This window comes from Bufo bufo, chromosome 6 (assembly GCF_905171765.1).
Source record: "Bufo bufo chromosome 6, aBufBuf1.1, whole genome shotgun sequence".
NCBI lineage: Eukaryota > Metazoa > Chordata > Amphibia > Anura > Bufonidae > Bufo > Bufo bufo.
The window spans coordinates 1871051-1894714 of record NC_053394.1 but is presented as its reverse complement, the minus strand read 5'-3'; positions in this window follow the sequence as shown (position 1 = coordinate 1894714).

Here is a 23664-nt window from a genome sequence, read left to right as displayed (position 1 = left end):
CTCTTACCCGAAGGGTTCGTCAGTGAATGACGCCATCACTCCTGAGGATGCGTCGGTGTCTTATGTATCCTTTGACTGGGCGGTTGCGCTGGTCAGGGAGGCAGGTAGGGGGGCCCTGCTGGAAGTCAGATATCGAATCGGCTTTTCGGCTTCTCCCTGTTCACCCTGATTGTTTCCATTTGTTGGGCTGCTGCGTTGAGGGCTGCTTTTATTACGACACGTGCCTCCCCATGGGTTGTTCTATTTCTTGCCATTATTTTGAAATGTTTGGGTCTTTCCTGGAGTGGGTCGTTCGTTATGAGTCAGGTTCTACGTCGGTTTTACATTATTTGAACGATTTTCTTTTTGTTTCCCCTGGGGGTGGCGACGGTTGCCTATCCCTGTTGAATATTTTTCTCAGCAGGATGGCTCAGTTTGGGGTTCCCATTTTGGCGGAAAAGACTGAGGGCCCGGTCACGCGACTCTCATTCCTAGGCATTGAAATCGACACGGTGGACATGGTCTTCAGGTTGCCGCGTGAAAAGTTGCAAAAGCTCCTTGGGTTGATTGATGGTTTTCTATCGGTCAGGAAGGTTCCTTTGCTTCAGCTTCAGTCCCCGTTAGGCCTTATATGTTTTGCATGCAGAGTAATGCCCATGGGTCGGGTTTTCGCCCGGCGCTCGTCATTGGCCACACGGGGAGTTAAATCTCTGCGGCACCACATTCGGGTTTCCAAGTCCCTGAAAGAAGACTTGGGGATCTGGAGGTCGTTTTTGTTATCCTACAATGGCTACACGTCTTTTATGGACAGGGATATTCCTAATGCCGAGTTGGCTCTGTATTCAGATGCGTCTGGGTCTTGCGGTTTTGGGACAATTCTAGGGAAGAACTGGTGTGCCGCCGCATGGCCTGATTCGTGGCGGTCGTCTGGGTTATGTAAGAACCTTACTTTGCTCGAGTTGTTCCCCATTATAGTGGCGGTGGAGCTATGGGGGGATAGATTGTCCAACAAGCACGTTTCTTTCTGGACGGACAATCTGGGAGTGGTGTATTGTGTCAACAGCTTGTCCTCCTCTTCTCTCCCTGTCTTGTCTTTACTGCGTTACTTGGTGCTTCGGTGTCTTGAGTTAAATGTTTATTTTAAGGCCCGTCATGTTCCGGGGGTCGAGAATAAAGTTGCTGATGCCCTTTCTCGATTTCGTTGGCAGGAATTTCGATCCTTTCACCCGGAAGCGGAACTGGAGGGCAGGGAATGCTCCAGCACCTGTGGGGTTTGGTGGACAGCAGCTGATGTCGCTGGTCAGATCCTCAGTTTCCCCTGCTACCTGGCAGGCACACGGTAAGGCGTGGGGGATAGTGGGTACACGGGATGATTGCTCTAGAGATGATTTGCGCCTGGAGGTTACTATCGAATGGTTGTTGCACTTGCGTTCTATGCATGTTTCTGCGACAGCAGGAGCATTAGTCCGGCCAAATGGCATGACCAAGTTTTTATAATGCCCCTCAGGAGCGTTAAAGCGGTTGTCTGGGTTTAGAGCTGAACCTGGATATACCCGTAATTTCACCCAGGCAGCCCCCATTGCATGCACCGATGCACTCCCTTGCCCTGCGCTGGATCGCGCAGGGCCAGTGCTCATTTATTTACAATAACACACTGCCGGGCGGAGGCTTCCGCCCAGCAGTGTGTTCCGTGACGTCACCGTTTTACAAGCTAGGGTAGCGCTAAAGCCCGCCTATCAGTTCCGGTGACATCACCGGGCTCACTCCGCCTGGAAGCCTCCGCCTGGCAGCCCCATGGAGGGCTCAGTATGTCAAAGGAGAGTATCGGAGCATGAACTGCTCTGATGCTCAAGTCAGGGGGGCTGCCGGGGTGAAAATGGGGACATGTGCGGGTTCAGCTATGAACCCCGACAACCCCTTTAAATGACGTCTTCCACTCATCCCCCTCTGAATCAGATTGTAGGCTCCACTCAAATCCATTTTTGAAAACCATTTCGCACCCGCAATCTGATTAAAGAGGTCGGGAATGAGAGGAAGAGGATAGGGGTCTCGGATAGTTGTCCAATTTAGTTCACGAAAATCTAGGCAAGGACGCAGGCCCCCCATCTTTCTTCTTCACAAAGAAGAACCCTGCATCCACGGGTGAAGAGGAGGGTCTGATATGTCCTTTAGCCAGACTCTCGGAAATATAGTCCTTCATGGCTTGTCTTTCGGGGCCAGAAAGATTATATAACCTGGTCCTAGATAACTTTGCTCCAGGGAGCAGGTTAACCTGGCAATCCTACGGACGATGGGGTGGTACCTCCGGACACATCTTCTCAGATAAAACATCCTCAAAGTCGGACACAAGTGCTGGTAAGGTTGTAATGGAGGTGGCTGAGCAGCTGCTACTTAGGCAATTGTCCCTACAATGCTCACTCCAATATCTCCCTGGCCTGGCAATCAACAACAGGATTGTGCGCCACCAACCAGGGAAGACCCAACACCACCGGAGTAGGAAGACCTTCAAGGACATAGCAAGAAAATAAACTCTTAATGGAGGGCCCCCACCCGAAGATGTAAGTTATGTGTCAGGTTCCCCTGAGTAAGAGGAGCAGAGTCGATAGCGAATATGGGGATAGATCTAAGTAACGGACTAAAAGACAGACCCAGAGTCCGAGCGAATCGGGCATCCACCATATTAACCCCCGCCACACTGTCTAAGAAAACAGAGATAGTCTCAGTTTTTTTACCCGAGATTACCATAGCTGGAAAAACAAGCTGAGAAATTCAGAGGAGATGTCTACACCCAGGGTGTCATCCACTGCACAACCTGCGGTTGTTGTTTTTTTGGGGTACAGATGGACAAGCTCCAATGAAATGACCCCTCTGACCACAGAAAAAACACACCCTTGTCTCACGGAGAGACCCAGGAGGACCAACCTAACGAGTGGCGCCCCCTAGCTGTTCGTCTGAGTCAGAACAAGCACTGCCTGAGAAGTGTCTCTGGAGGACAAGAACTCCTCGGCCTATCCCTAAGGCGTCTGTCAAAGCAAATCTTATAGATATTGGCCTCAAGGGAAATAGGAGTCTCATACAGCGCAAGCGCGTCTTTACTTTCTCTGACAAACCTTGGCAAAACTGAGTCGGGTCATTCAATTCAGAACAATAATCCTCCGCTGACCGATCTCCCTGCTGAAGCCGCCATTATCTGGACTCAGCTAGAGAGACTCAGTCAGGGTCATCGCATATGAGACAGTGATCTACCGGTGTGGGGGAATGAATAGGAAGGTGCACCAGTCATCTACCGGTGTGGGGGAATGAATAGGACAGTGCTCCAGTCATCTACCAGTGTGGGGGAATGAATAGGACAGTGCACCAGTCATCTACCAGTGTGGAGGAATGAATAGGACAGCGCTCCAGTCATCTACCAGTGTGGGGGAATGAATAGTACAGTGCACCAGTCATCTACCGGTGTGGGGGAATGAATAGGACAGTGCACCAGTCATCTACCAGTGTGGAGGAATGAATAGGACAGCGCTCCAGTCATCTACCAGTGTGGAGGAATGAATAGGACAGTGCACCAGTCATCTACCAGTGTGGAGGAATGAATAGGACAGTGCACCAGTCATCTACCAGTGTGGGGGAATGAATAGGACAGTGCACCAGTCATCTACCAGTGTGGAGGAATGAATAGGACAGCGCTCCAGTCATCTACCAGTGTGGAGGAATGAATAGGACAGCGCTCCAGTCATCTACCAGTGTGGAGGAATGAATAGTACAGCGCACCAGTCATCTACCAGTTTGGAGGAATGAATAGGACAGCGCTCCAGTCATCTACCAGTGTGGAGGAAAGAATAGGACAGCGCTCCAGTCATCTACCGGTGTGGGGGAATGAATAGGACAGCGCACCAGTCATCTACCGGTGTGGGGGAATGAATAGGACAGAGCTCCAGTCATCTACCAGTGTGGAGGAATGAATAGGACAGTGCACCAGTCATCTACCAGTGTGGAGGAATGAATAGGACAGTGCACCAGTCATCTACCGGTGTGAGGGAATGAATAGGACAGCGCTCCAGTCATCTACCAGTGTGGAGGAATGAATAGGACAGCGCTCCAGTCATCTACCAGTGTGGGGGAATGAATAGGACAGCGCACCAGTCATCTACCAGTGTGGGGGAATGAATAGGACAGAGCTCCAGTCATCTACCAGTGTGGAGGAATGAATAGGACAGTGCACCAGTCATCTACCAGTGTGGAGGAATGAATAGTACAGTGCACCAGTCATCTACCGGTGTGGGGGAATGAATAGGACAGTGCACCAGTCATCTACCAGTGTGGAGGAATGAATAGGACAGCGCTCCAGTCATCTACCGGTGTGGGGGAATGAATAGGACGGCGCTCCAGTCATCTACCAGTGTGGAGGAATGAATAGGACGGCGCTCCAGTCATCTACCGGTGTGGGGGAATGAATAGGACAGCGCTCCAGTCATCTACCAGTGTGGAGGAATGAATAGGACGGTGCACCAGTCATCTACCAGTTTGGAGGAATGAATAGGACAGCGCACCAATCATCTACCAGTGTGGGGGAATGAATAGGACAGCGCTCCAGTCATCTACCGGTGTGGGGGAATGAATAGGACAGCGCTCCAGTCATCTACCAGTGTGGAGGAATGAATAGGACAGCGCTCCAGTCATCTACCGGTGTGGGGGAATGAATAGGACAGTGCACCAGTCATCTACCAGTGTGGAGGAATGAATAGGACAGTGCACCAGTCATCTACCAGTGTGGGGGAATGAATAGGACAGCGCTCCAGTCATCTACCAGTGTGGAGGAATGAATAGGACAGCGCTCCAGTCATCTACCAGTGTGGGGGAATGAATAGGACAGCGCTCCAGTCATCTACCAGTGTGGGGGAATGAATAGGACAGCGCTCCAGTCATCTACCAGTGTGGGGGAATGAATAGGACGGTGCACCAGTCATCTACCAGTGTGGGGGAATGAATAGGACAGTGCACCAGTCATCTACCGATGTGGAGGAATGAATAGGACAGCGCTCCAGTCATCTACCAGTGTGGGGGAATGAATAGGACAGCGCTCCAGTCATCTACCAGTGTGGGGGAATGAATAGGACAGCGCTCCAGTCATCTACCGGTGTGGGGGAATGAATAGGACAGCGCTCCAGTCATCTACTGGTGTGGGGGAATGAATAGGGTGACGGACGGCCTTGGATCCCCATGCTGCTCGCACTTTCCTGTCGCCTCCATCTTCGGTGCTGGTGACCACAGATCTCACCCGCTCCGCCGCCGACCACTCTGAGGAGCGGGGGGGTGGAAGGACCTTCACCTCTCGGGCCCCAGCTCCACTCTTAGGGCTGGCCCAGCAGTAAAGGGGTTAAGCGTGGGGCTGGTTTGCTTTGATCCGTTTTCAGCAGCGGCTGATGAGATGTCGACACCTCGTCGCCCGCTCTCCGGCACCTTGGAAGTGACAGCACAAGGTCAGCAGGTCCGGACACGGGATCCAGCAGGGAAGAGGTTAACTGCGTCTGCAGATTACCGGGGAAGTGGAAGTCGCGGTGTGCGATGATGGAGGGGAGATTAGGGGCAGTAGTCCTGGGCGCAGGTAACCTGAGCGGGGGCACGCACTCACAGCCTATCTCTGCTCTAAATTGCCGCTCATGTAAGTAATACCGCCGAGGACAATGGCGACTTGTCTGCAGATTACTGAGCGAGCCTCGCGTGCTGCGCCCCCCCGGGATCACCCGCCGCGCCCGGGTGGGCAACCTGAGCGTCTCTGGCATTGTGGCCGCTCGCGGGGTAATGACTCCTAATGAGGAAAATGGGTTTATCTGTTCACCCCTCAGTAACCGCCAGAACCATATACGGCATCCTCCGACATACAGCCGCCACCGTACAGCTACACACTGTATATACACCACCGCTATATACTACACACTATATATACCACCGCCTATATACTACACACTATATATACCACCGCCTATATATATATACTACACACTATATATACTACACACTATATACTACACACTATATACTACACACTATATACTACACACTATATACTACACACTGTATATACCACCACTTATATACCACACACTGTATATACCACCGCTATATACTACACACTGTATATACCACCGCCTATATATATACTACACACTGTATATACCACCGCCTATATACTACACACTATATATACCACCGCCTATATATATACTACACACTGTATATACCACCGCCTATATACTACACACTATATATACCACCGCCTATATACTACACACTATATATACCACCGCCTATATATATATATATATACTACACACTATATATACTACACACTATATACTACACACTATATACTACGCACTGTATATACCACCGCTATATACTACACACTGTATATACCACCGCCTATATACTACACACTGTATATACCACCGCTATATATATATATATACCACCGCCTATATATATACTACACACTGTATATACCACCGCCTATATACTACACACTATATATACCACCGCCTATATATATACTACACACTATATATACTACACACTATATACTACACACTATATACTACGCACTGTATATACCACCGCTATATACTACACACTGTATATACCACCGCCTATATACTACACACTGTATATACCACCGCTATATATATACCACCGCCTATATATATACTACACACTATATATACTACACACTGTATATACCACCGCCTATATACTACACACTATATATACCACCGCCTATATATATATACTACACACTGTATATACCACCGCCTATATACTACACACTATATACTACACACTGTATATACCACCGCCTATATACTACACACTGTATATACCACCGCCTATATATATACCACCGCCTATATATATACTACACACTATATATACTACACACTATATATACTACACACGATATACTACACACTGTATATACCACCGCTTATATACCACACACTGTATATACCACCGCTATATACTACACATTATATATACCACCGCCTATATATACTACACACTGTATATACCACCACTATATACTACACACTGTGTATACCACCACCTATATATATACCACCGCCTATATACTACACACTATATATACCACCGCCTATATACTACACACTGTATATACCACCGCCTATATATATATATATATACACCACCGCCTATATACTACACACTGTATATACCACCGCCTATATATATATATACCACCGCCTATATACTACACACTGTATATACCACCGCCTATATACTACACACTGTATATACTACCGCTTATATATACACCACCTCCTATATACTACACACTATATATACCACCGCCTATATACTACACACTGTATATACCACCGCCTATATATATACACCACCGCCTATATACTACACACTGTATATACCACCGCCTATATATATATATATACACCACCGCCTATATACTACACACTGTATATACCACCGCCTATATACTACACACTGTATATACCACCGCCTATATACTACACACTGTATATACCACCACCTATATATATACCACCGCCTATATACTACACACTATATATACCACCGCCTAAATACTACACACTATATATACCACCTCCTATATACTACACATTATATATACCACCTCCTATATACTACACACTGTATATACCACCGCCTATATACTACACACTGTATATACCACCGCCTATATACTACACACTGTATATACCACCGCTTATATATACACCACCTCCTATATACTACACACTATATATACCACCGCCTATATACTACACACTGTATATACCACCGCCTATATATATACACCACCGCCTATATACTACACACTGTATATACCACCGCCTATATATATATATATATATACACCACCGCCTATATACTACACACTGTATATACCACCGCCTATATACTACACACTGTATATACCACCGCCTATATACTACACATTGTATATACCACCGCTTATATATACACCACCGCCTATATACTACACACTGTATATACACCACCGCTATATACTACACACTGTATATACACCACCGCTATATACTACACACTGTATATACCACCGCCTATATATATATATATATATATATATATACCACCGCCTATATACTACATACTATATATACCACCGCCTATATACTACACACTATATATACCACCGCCTATATACTACACACTGTATACACCACCGCCTATATACTACACACTGTATATACCACCGCCTATATATATACACTACACACTATATATACCACCGCCTATATACTTCACACTGTATATACCACCGCCTATATATAACACACTATATATACCACCTCCTATATACCACACACTGTATATACCACCGCCTATATACTACACACTGTATATACCACCGCTATATACTACACACTGTATATACCACCGCCTATATACTACACACTGTATACACCACCGCTATATACTACACACTGTATATACCACCGCCTATATACTACACACTATATATACCACCGCCTATATACTACACACTATATATATACCACCGCCTATATATATATATACCACCGCCTATATACATCACCGCTTATATACTACACACTGTATATACCACCACCCATATATATATATATACCACCTCCGATATACTACACACTGTATACACCACCGCTATATACTACACACTGTATATACCACCACCCATATATATATATATACCACCGCCTATATACTACACACTGTATATACCACCGCCTATATACTACACACTGTATATACCACCGCTTATATATACACCACCTCCTATATACTACACACTATATATACCACCGCCTATATACTACACACTGTATATACCACCGCCTATATATATACACCACCGCCTATATACTACACACTGTATATACCACCGCCTATATATATACACCACCGCCTATATACTACACACTGTATATACCACCGCCTATATATATATATATATACACCACCGCCTATATACTACACACTGTATATACCACCGCCTATATACTACACACTGTATATACCACCGCTTATATATACACCACCGCCTATATACTACACACTGTATATTCCACCGCCTATATAATACACACTATAAATACCACTGCCTATATATATACTACACACTGTATACACACCACCGCCTATATATATACACACTACACACTATATATACCACCGCCTATATATATATATATATACCACCGCCTATATATATACTACATACTGTATATACCACCGCCTATATACTACACACTGTATATACCACCGCCTATATATATACTACACACTATATATACTACACACTATATATACTACACTATATATACACCACCGCCTATATACTACACACTGTATATACACCACCGCTATATACTACACACTGTATATACCACCGCCTATATATATATATATATATATATATATATACCACCTCCTATATACTACACATTATATACACCACCGCCTATATACTACATACTATATATACCACCGCCTATATACTACACACTGTATACACCACCGCTATATACTACACACTGTATATACCACCGCCTATATACTACACACTATATATACCACCGCCTATATACTACACACTGTATACACCACCGCTATATACTACACACTGTATATACCACCACCCATATATATATATATACCACCTCCTATATACTACACACTGTATACACCACCGCTATATACTACACACTGTATATACCACCACCCATATATATATATATATACCACCGCCTATATACTACACACTGTATATACCACCGCCTATATATATACTACACACTATATATACTACACACTATATATACTACACTATATATACACCACCGCCTATATACTACACACTGTATATACACCACCGCTATATACTACACACTGTATATACCACCGCCTATATATATATATATATATATATATATATATACCACCTCCTATATACTACACATTATATACACCACCGCCTATATACTACATACTATATATACCACCGCCTATATACTACACACTGTATACACCACCGCTATATACTACACACTGTATACACCACCACCCATATATATATATATACCACCGCCTATATACTACACACTATATATACCACCGCCTATATACTACACACTGTATACACCACCGCTATATACTACACACTGTATATACCACAACCCATATATATATATATATACCACCTCCTATATACTACACACTGTATACACCACCGCTATATACTACACACTGTATATACCACCACCCATATATATATATATACCACCGCCTATATACTACACACTGTATATACCACCGCCTATATACTACACTGTATATACCACCGCTTATATATACACCACCTCCTATATACTACACACTATATATACCACCGCCTATATACTACACACTGTATATACCACCGCCTATATATATACACCACCGCCTATATACTACACACTGTATATACCACCGCCTATATATATATATATATATACACCACCGCCTATATACTACACACTGTATATACCACCGCCTATATACTACACACTGTATATACCACCGCCTATATACTACACACTGTATATACCACTGCCTATATACTACACACTGTATATACCACCGCTTATATATACACCACCGCCTATATACTACACACTGTATATTCCACCGCCTATATAATACACACTATAAATACCACTGCCTATATATATACTACACACTGTATACACACCACCGCCTATATATATACTACACACTATATATACCACCGCCTATATATATACTACACACTGTATATACCACCGCCTATATACTACACACTGTATATACCACCGCCTATATATATACTACACACTATATATACTACACACTATATATACTACACTATATATACACCACCGCCTATATACTACACACTGTATATACACCACCGCTATATACTACACACTGTATATACACCACCGCTATATACTACACACTGTATATACCACCGCCTATATATATATATATATATATATATATATATATATATATATACCACATCCTATATACTACACATTATATACACCACCGCCTATATACTACATACTATATATACCACCGCCTATATACTACACACTATATATACCACCGCCTATATACTACACACTGTATACACCACCGCCTATATACTACACACTGTATATACCACCGCCTATATATATACACTACACACTATATATACCACCGCCTATATACTTTACACTGTATATACCACCGCCTATATATAACACACTATATATACCACCTCCTATATACCACACACTGTATATACCACCGCCTATATACTACACACTGTATATACCACCGCTATATACTACACACTGTATATACCACCGCCTATATACTACACACTGTATACACCACCGCTATATACTACACACTGTATATACCACCGCCTATATACTACACACTATATATACCACCGCCTATATACTACACACTATATATATACCACCACCTATATATATATACCACCGCCTATATACATCACCGCTTATATACCACACACTGTATATACCACCGCTATATACTACACACTGTATATACCACCACCCATATATATATATACCACCTCCTATATACTACACACTGTATACACCACCGCTTATATATATATATACACTACCGCCTATATACTACACACTATATATACCACCGCCTATATACTACACACTATATATACCACCTCCTATATACTACACATTATATATACCACCTCCTATATACTACACACTATATATACCACCTCCTATATACTACACACTATATATACCACCGCCTATATACTACACACTATATATACCACCGCCTATATACTACACATTATATATACCACCTCCTATATACTACACACTATATATACCACCTCCTATATACTACACACTATATATACCACCGCCTATATACTACACACTATATATACCACAGCCTATATACTACACACTATATATACCACCTCCTATATACTACACACTATATATACCACCTCCTATATACTACACACTATATACCACCTCCTATATACTACACACTATATATAGCACCTCCTATATACTACACACTATATATACCACTGCCTATATACTACACACTATATATACCACCTCCTATATACTACACACTATATATACTACTGCCTATATACTACACACTATATATATCACCTCCTATATACTACACACTATATATAGCACCTCCTATATACTACACACTATATATACCACCTCCTATATACTACACACTATATATACCACCTCCTATATACTACACACTATATATACTACTGCCTATATATATATACACTATATATACCACCTCCTATATACTACACATTATATATACCACCTCCTATATACTACACACTATATATACCACCGCAAATATACTACACACTGTATATACCACCGCCTATATATATACACCACCGCCTATATACTACACACTGTATATACCACCGCCTATATATATATATACACCACCGCCTATATACTACACACTGTATATACCACCGCCTATATACTACACACTGTATATACCACCGCCTATATACTACACACTGTATATACCACCACCTATATATATACCACCGCCTATATACTACACACTATATATACCACCGCCTAAATACTACACACTATATATACCACCTCCTATATACTACACATTATATATACCACCTCCTATATACTACACACTGTATATACCACCGCCTATATACTACACACTGTATATACCACCGCCTATATACTACACACTGTATATACCACCGCTTATATATACACCACCCCCTATATACTACACACTATATATACCACCGCCTATATACTACACACTGTATATACCACCGCCTATATATATACACCACCGCCTATATACTACACACTGTATATACCACCGCCTATATATATATATACACCACCGCCTATATACTACACACTGTATATACCACCGCCTATATACTACACACTGTATATACCACCGCCTATATACTACACACTGTATATACCACCGCTTATATATACACCACCTCCCATATACTACACACTATATATTCCACCGCCTATATAATACACACTATAAATACCACCGCCTATATATATACTACACACTATATATACCACCGCCTATATATATATATATATACCACCGCCTATATATATATATATACTACACACTGTATATACCACCGCCTATATACTACACACTGTATATACCACCGCCTATATATATACACTACACACTATATATACTACACACTATATATACTACACTATATATACACCACCGCCTATATACTACACACTGTATATACACCACCGCTATATACTACACACTGTATATACACCACCGCTATATACTACACACTGTATATACCACCGCCTATATATATATATATATATATATATATATATACCACCGCCTATATACTACATACTATATATACCACCGCCTATATACTACACACTATATATACCACCGCCTATATACTACACACTGTATACACCACCGCCTATATACTACACACTGTATATACCACCGCCTATATATATACACTACACACTATATATACCACCGCCTATATACTTCACACTGTATATACCACCGCCTATATATAACACACTATATATACCACCTCCTATATACCACACACTGTATATACCACCGCCTATATACTACACACTGTATATACCACCGCTATATACTACACACTGTATATACCACCGCCTATATACTACACACTGTATACACCACCGCTATATACTACACACTGTATATACCACCGCCTATATACTACACACTATATATACCACCGCCTATATACTACACACTATATATATACCACCGCCTATATATATATATACCACCGCCTATATATATATATACCACCGCCTATATACATCACCGCTTATATACTACACACTGTATATACCACCACCCATATATATATATATACCACCTCCGATATACTACACACTGTATACACCACCGCTATATACTACACACTGTATATACCACCACCCATATATATATATATATACCACCGCCTATATACTACACACTGTATATACCACCGCCTATATACTACACACTGTATATACCACCGCTTATATATACACCACCTCCTATATACTACACACTATATATACCACCGCCTATATACTACACACTGTATATACCACCGCCTATATATATACACCACCGCCTATATACTACACACTGTATATACCACCGCCTATATATATACACCACCGCCTATATACTACACACTGTATATACCACCGCCTATATATATATATATACACCACCGCCTATATACTACACACTGTATATACCACCGCCTATATACTACACACTGTATATACCACCGCTTATATATACACCACCGCCTATATACTACACACTGTATATTCCACCGCCTATATAATACACACTATAAATACCACTGCCTATATATATACTACACACTGTATACACACCACCGCCTATATATATACACTACACACTATATATACCACCGCCTATATATATATATATATACCACCGCCTATATATATACTACACACTGTATATACCACCGCCTATATACTACACACTGTATATACCACCGCCTATATATATACTACACACTATATATACTACACACTATATATACTACACTATATATACACCACCGCCTATATACTACACACTGTATATACACCACCGCTATATACTACACACTGTATACACCACCGCCTATATATATATATATATATATATATACCACCTCCTATATACTACACATTATATACACCACCGCCTATATACTACATACTATATATACCACCGCCTATATACTACACACTGTATACACCACCGCTATATACTACACACTGTATATACCACCACCCATATATATATATATATATATACCACCGCCTATATACTACACACTATATATACCACCGCCTATATACTACACACTGTATACACCACCGCTATATACTACACACTGTATATACCACCACCCATATATATATATATACCACCTCCTATATACTACACACTGTATACACCACCGCTATATACTACACACTGTATATACCACCACCCATATATATATATATATACCACCGCCTATATACTACACACTGTATATACCACTGTCTATATATATATACACCACCGCCTATATACTACACACTGTATATACCACCGCCTATATACTACACACTGTATATACCACCGCTTATATATACACCACCTCCTATATACTACACACTATATATACCACCGCCTATATACTACACACTGTATATACCACCGCCTATATATATACACCACCGCCTATATACTACACACTGTATATACCACCGCCTATATATATATATATACACCACCGCCTATATACTACACACTGTATATACCACCGCCTATATACTACACACTGTATATACCACCGCCTATATACTACACACTGTATATACCACCGCCTATATACTACACACTGTATATACCACCGCTTATATATACACCACCGCCTATATACTACACACTGTATATTCCACCGCCTATATAATACACACTATAAATACCACTGCCTATATATATACTACACACTGTATACACACCACCGCCTATATATATACTACACACTATATATACCACCGCCTATATATATACTACACACTGTATATACCACCGCCTATATACTACACACTGTATATACCACCGCCTATATATATACTACACACTATATATACTACACACTATATATACTACACTATATATACACCACCGCCTATATACTACACACTGTATATACACCACCGCTATATACTACACACTGTATATACACCACCGCTATATACTACACACTGTATATACCACCGCCTATATATATATATATATATATATATATATATACCACATCCTATATACTACACATTATATACACCACCGCCTATATACTACATACTATATATACCACCGCCTATATACTACACACTATATATACCACCGCCTATATACTACACACTGTATACACCACCGCCTATATACTACACACTGTATATACCACCGCCTATATACACTACACACTATATATACCACCGCCTATATACTTTACACTGTATATACCACCGCCTATATATAACACACTATATATACCACCTCCTATATACCACACACTGTATATACCACCGCCTATATACTACACACTGTATATACCACCGCTATATACTACACACTGTATATACCACCGCCTATATACTACACACTGTATACACCACCGCTATATACTACACACTGTATATACCACCGCCTATATACTACACACTATATATACCACCGCCTATATACTACACACTATATATATACCACCACCTATATATATATACCACCGCCTATATACATCACCGCCTATATACTACACACTATATATACCACCTCCTATATACTACACATTATATATACCACCTCCTATATACTACACACTATATATACCACCTCCTATATACTACACACTATATATACCACCGCCTATATACTACACACTATATATACCACCGCCTATATACTACACATTATATATACCACCTCCTATATACTACACACTATATATACCACCTCCTATATACTACACACTATATATACCACCGCCTATATACTACACACTATATATACCACAGCCTATATACTACACACTATATATACCACCTCCTATATACTACACACTATATATACCACCTCCTATATACTACACACTATATATACCACCTCCTATATACTACACACTATATATACCACCTCCTATATACTACACACTATATACCACCTCCTATATACTACACACTATATATAGCACCTCCTATATACTACACACTATATATACCACTGCCTATATACTACACACTATATATACCACCTCCTATATACTACACACTATATACCACCTCCTATATACTACACACTATATATAGCACCTCCTATATACTACACACTATATATACCACTGCCTATATACTACACACTATATATACCACCTCCTATATACTACACACTATATATAGCACCTCCTATATACTACACACTATATATACCACTGCCTATATACTACACACTATATATACCACCTCCTATATACTACACACTATATATACTACTGCCTATATACTACACATTATATATATCACCTCCTATATACTACACACTATATATACCATCGCTTATATACTACACACTATATATACCACCTCCTATATACTACACACTATATATACCACCTCCTAATACTACACACTATATATACTACCTCCTAATACTACACACTATATATACCACCACTTATATACTACACACTATATATACTACCTCCTATATACTACACACTATATATACCACCTCCTATATACTACACACTATATATACCACCGCCTATATACTACACATTATATATACCACCTCCTATATACTACACACTACATATACCACCTCCTATATACTACACACTATATATACCACCTCCTATATACTACACATTATATATACCACCTCCTATATACTACACACTACATATACCACCTCCTATATACTACACACTATATACCACCTCCTATATACTACACACTATATATACCACCGCCTATATACTACACATTATATATACCACCTCCTATATACTACACACTACATATACCACCTCCTATATACTACACACTATATATACCACCGCCTATATACTACACATCATATATACCACCGCCTATATACTACACATTATATACCACCTCCTATATACTACACACTATATATACCACCTCCTATATACTACACACTACATATACCACCTCCTATATACTACACACTACATATACCACCTCCTATATACTACACACTATATATACCACCTCCTATATACTACACATTATATATACCACCTCCTATATACTACACACTACATATACCACCTCCTATATACTACACACTATATACCACCTCCTATATACTACACACTATATATACCACCGCCTATATACTACACATTATATATACCACCTCCTATATACTACACACTACATATACCACCTCCTATATACTACACACTATATATACCACCGCCTATATACTACACATCATATATACCACCGCCTATATACTACACATTATATACCACCTCCTATATACTACACACTATATATACCACCTCCTATATACTACACACTACATATACCACCTCCTATATACTACACACTACATATACCACCTCCTATATACTACACACTACATATACCACCGCCTATATACTACACACTATATACCACCGCCTATATACTACACACTATATATACCACCTCCTATATACTACACACTACATATACCACCTCCTGAATACTACACACTATATACCACCTCCTATATACTACACACTATATATACCACCGCCTATATATATACCACCTCCTGAATACTACACACTATATACAGTAAGGTCCATATATATTCGGACAGAGACTACCTTTTCCTAATCTCTGTCCATCACCACGATGGAGTCTGATGAGGTTGAAGTTCAGACTTTCAGCTTTAGTTCAGTCGGTTGAACAAAATGATTGCATAAAAATGTGAGGAACTAAAAGCATTTTTTAAACTCAATCCCTTCATTTCAGGGGCTCAAAAGTAATCGGACAAATTAAATAGTTGTAAATAAAATGTTACTTTCTAATACTTGGTTGTAACCCTTTGTTGGCGGTGACTGCCTGGAGTCTTGACCTCATGGACATCCCCGGACGCTGTTTCCTCCTCTTTAATGCTCGGCCTTTACGGCCGCGGTTTTCAGTTGCTGGTTGTGGCCTTTCTGTCTGGAGTTTAGTCTGTAACCAGTGACACGCTCTATTGGGTTCAGATCCGCGGGGCTCTGGGAAGCGATCGGGGGGGATCACGGCACCATGGCGGCTGCTCTTACCGGCAGGCAGCCATGCTGGGTAAGGGCAGCATGGTGAAGCACCGCCCCCTTCAGCTCCAAGCGCTGCAATTGGCCGGTCAATGAAGATCGGCACATCCCAGCGCCGGAAGCTGTATACAGCTGCAGGGCAGGTCAGCGGGAGGTGGCCGGTGCCGGTCTCCTCCGAGGTCAGGCTGGGGACCCCTGCCAGCGCTGCGATTGGCTGGAACAACGCTCCAGCCAATGGCAGCGCTATAGCTGCACAGGAAAGGGCAGAACCTCCCTGCAGGCAGCCATTCTAGCCGGTGACTGCGTGCAGAGAGGTTCTGTGCCTTTCTGTGCTGCTTGTGGATGGCTGGGACTGGTGGTGCACCACCACTGCGATTTTAACCCTTTGCTGCTGAAAGAAGAAGAACATCTGGAATCGCTGCACAGATTTTTTTTTCATTTGCAGCTGTTCCAGATCCCTCCGTCCCTGTCCCTTTCCAGCTCTGCACCACTTTTCCTGCGTGCGAGCTGTGACCGCCAAGTGCTGTTCAGTGCATACCTGCCTGATCAGCACCTGGGGATTATTCTTTGCACTTTTTTTCACATCTGTGTTGATTTTTTTGCTAATTTTTCCTTTTTTGGGTTCAAAAAGAAGATATTGTAGTTAGGCCGTTATAAATATATATATACAGTTCTATGCTGCCTGTCCAAAAAGCAAAGTCTCCACCTGGATGTAACTAAGCAGATAGTTCTGAGCCTCCTATTGGATAATTACTGCACGGGGGCGATTATCTGTCAGCTGCAACTGGTTATTTAACCCCGACTGGTGCAATGAGCTGCTTCTCATTTCTTACACAACAATGTGGAAAGACACATCTCGTGGTTGTGGAAAAGATGTCCGTCTGTTTGAGAAGGGTCAGATCATTGGCATGCATCAAGCAGAGAAAACCTCTAAGGAGATTGCCGAAACTACTAAAATTGGGTTAAGAACTGTCCAACGCATTATTATAAACTGGAAGGATAGTGGGGACCCATCGTATTCGAGGAAGAAATGTGGCGGGAAAAAAATCCTGAATGATGGTGATCGGCGATCACTTAAACGTTTGGTGAAATCACATCGAAGAAAAACAACAGTAGAACTCAGGGCTATGTTTAATAGTGAAAGTAATAGAACTCAGGGCTATGTTTAATAGTGAAAGTAATAGAACCCAGGGCTATGTTTAATAGTGAAAGTAAGAGCATCTCCACACGCACAATGCGAAGGGAACTCAAGGGATTGGACTGAACATCTGTGCAGCCGTAAGTAAACCACTAACCAGTGAGGCAAACCAGAAAAAAGGCTTCAGTTTGCTGGGGAGCATAAAGATTGGACTCAGGAGCGATGGAATAAGGTGATGTGGTCTGATGAGTCCAGATTTACCCTGTTCCAGAGTGATGGGCACATCAGGGTAAGAAGAGAGGCAGATGAAGTGATGCCCCCATCATGCCTAGTGCCTCCTGTACCAGCCTGTGGGGGCAGTGCTATGATCTGGGGTCCTGCAGTTGGTCAGGTCTAGGTTCAGCCACAGTATGAGGTCAGCGACCACCTGAACCTACTGAAGGACCAGGTTATTCCAGCAATGGATCTGTTCTTCCCTGATGGTATGGGCATATTCCAAGATAACAATGCCAGGATTCATCGGGCTCAGATTGTGAGAGAGCGGTTCAGGGAGCAGGAGACGTCATTGTCACAGATGGATCGGCCACCACAGAGTCCAGACCTTAACCCCATGGAGAATCTCTGGTAGGGTGCTGGAGAAGGCTTTGTGCAGCGGTCAGACTCCACCATCATCAATGCAAGATCTTAGTGGAAAATCACTGCAACACTGGATGGAAATAAATCTTGTGACATTGCAGAAGCTTATCGAAACAACGCCGCAGCGAATGCGTGCCGGAATCAAAGCTAAGGGCGGTCCAACGAAATATTTTTGGTGGCGCCTTTTTTTATATATATATATATGTAAGTTAGTTTTTAGCCAGTGTTCACTTTTTTATCACTGTAGTGAATTTTTATACTACAGTTTTTGCACGCACGATCTGTGTGCTCATTTACATCTGCACAACCTGCAGTTAGTGGTAGTTAGTTGTTAAATGTCCGGTTTCCGTGATGTAAAAAAATGAGACAAAGATCAATCATTTCAGAACTTTTTCCCCCTTTAATGTGACCTATAAACTGTACAATTCAATGGAAAAACAAACGGAAATCTTTTAGGTGGAGAGAAGAAAACATATAAAAATAAAATAATGTGGTTGCATAAGTGTGCACACCCTAAACTAATACTTTGTTGAAGCCCCTTTTGATGTTATTCCAGCCTCAGTCTTTTTGGGGATGAGTCTATCAGCATGGCACATTTTGACTCTTCTTTGCAAAAACCCTCCAAATCTGTCAGACTGCGAGGGCATCTCCTGGGCACAGCCCTCTTCAGATCACCTCACAGATTGCGAGGGCATCTCCTGGGCACAGCCCTCTTCAGATCACCCCACATATTGCGAGGGCATCTCCTGGGCACAGCCCTCTTCACATCACCCCACAGATTGCGAGGGCATCTCCTGGGCACAGCCCTCTTCAGATCACCCCACAGATGGCGAGGGCATCTCCTGGGCACAGCCCTCTTCACATCACCCCACAGATTGCGAGGGCATCTCCTGGGCACAGCCCTCTTCACATCACCCCGCAGATTGCGAGGGCATCTCCTGGGCACAGCCCTCTTCACATCACCCCACAGATTGCGAGGGCATCTCCTGGGCACAGCCCTCTTCAGATCACCTCACAGATTGCAAGGGCATCTCCTGGGCACAGCCCTCTTCAGATCACCCCACAGATTGCGAGGGCATCTCCTGGGAACAGCCCTCTTCAGATCACCCCACAGATTGTGAGGGCATCTCCTGGGCACAGCCCTCTTCAGATCACCGCACAGATTGTGAGGGCATTTCCTGGGCACAGCCCTCTTCAGATCACCCCACAGATTGCGAGGGCATCTCCTGGGCACAGCCCTCTTCAGATCACCCCACAGATTGTGAGGGCATTTCCTGAGCACAGCCCTCTTCAGATCACCCCACAGATTGTGAGGGCATCTCCTGGGCACAGCCCTCTTCAGATCACCGCACAGATTGCGAGGGCATCTCCTGGGCACGGCCCTCTTCAGATCACCCCACAGATTGTGAGGGCATCTCCTGGGCACAGCCCTCTTCAGATCACCCCACAGATTGTGAGGGCATCTCCTGGGCACAGCCCTCTTCAGATCACCCCACAGATTGTGAGGGCATTTCCTGGGCACAGCCCTCTTCAGATCACCCCACAGATTGTGAGGGCATCTCCTGGGCACAGCCCTCTTCAGATCACCTCACAGATTGCGAGGGCATCTCCTGGGCACAGCCCTCTTCAGATCACCCCACAGATTGCGAGGGCATCTCCTGGGCACAGCCCTCTTCAGATCACCCCACAGATTGTGAGGGCATCTCCTGGGCACGGCCCTCTTCAGATCACTGCACAGATTGTCAATCGGATTCAGGTCTGGGCTCTGGCTGGGCCATTCCAAAGATTTACTCTTCTTCTGGTGAAGCCATTCCTTGGTGATTTGGATGTATGCTTTGGGTGGTTGTCATGCTGAGAGATGAAGTCCCTCTTCATGTTCAGCTTTCTAGCAGAAGCCTGAAGGTTTTGGGCCAATATTGACTGGTATTTGGAACTGTTCAGAATTCCCTCCAGCTTAACTAAGGCCCCAGTTCCATCTGAAGAAGAACATCCCCTTGGCATGATGCTGCCCCCACCAGGCTTCACTGTGGGGATGGGGTTCTTCTTTTGGAATTATGGCCAAAAAGTCCAACCTTGGTTTCATCAGACCAGAACACCTTTTCCCACATGCTTTTGGGAGACTTCAGATGTGTTTTTGCAGAATGTAGCCCGGCTTGGATATTTTTCTTGGTAAGAAGAGGCTTTCGTCTTGCCCCTCTACCCCATAGCCCAGACATATCAAGAATACGGGAGATTGTTGTCACATGGACCACACAGCCAGGACTAGCCAGATATTCCTGCAGATCCTGTAATGTTGCTGTCGGCCTCTTGGTCGCTCCCAGACCAGTTTTCTTCTTGTCTTTTCATCAGTTTTGGAGAGACGTCCAGTTCTTGGTGATGTCACTGTTGGGCCATATTTCCTCCACTTGATGATGACGGTCTCCACTGTGTTCCATGGTAGATCTAATGCCTTGGACATTCTTTTGTCCCCTTCTCCTGACTGATACCTTCTAACAATGAGACCCCTCTGATGCTTTGGAAGCTCTCTGTGGACCGTGGCTTCTGCTGTGGGATGTGACTAAGAAAACCTCAGGAAAGACCAACTAGAGCAGCAGAGCTTTATCTGGGGTTAATCAGAGGCCCTTTACATGATGGCCGGTGTATGCCGACTCCGATCTAACAGGATTCTGAATGTGATTGCTTCATTATAAGAGGGTGTGCACACTTATGCAACCACATTATTATTTTTTTTGTTTTGTTTTCTTCCCTCCACCTAAAAGATTTCAGTTTGTTTTTCAATTGAGTTGTACAGTTTATAGGTCACATTAAGGCCCCTTTCACACGAGCGAGTATTCCGCGCGGATGCGATGCGTGAGGTGAACGCATTGCACCCGCACTGAATCCCGAC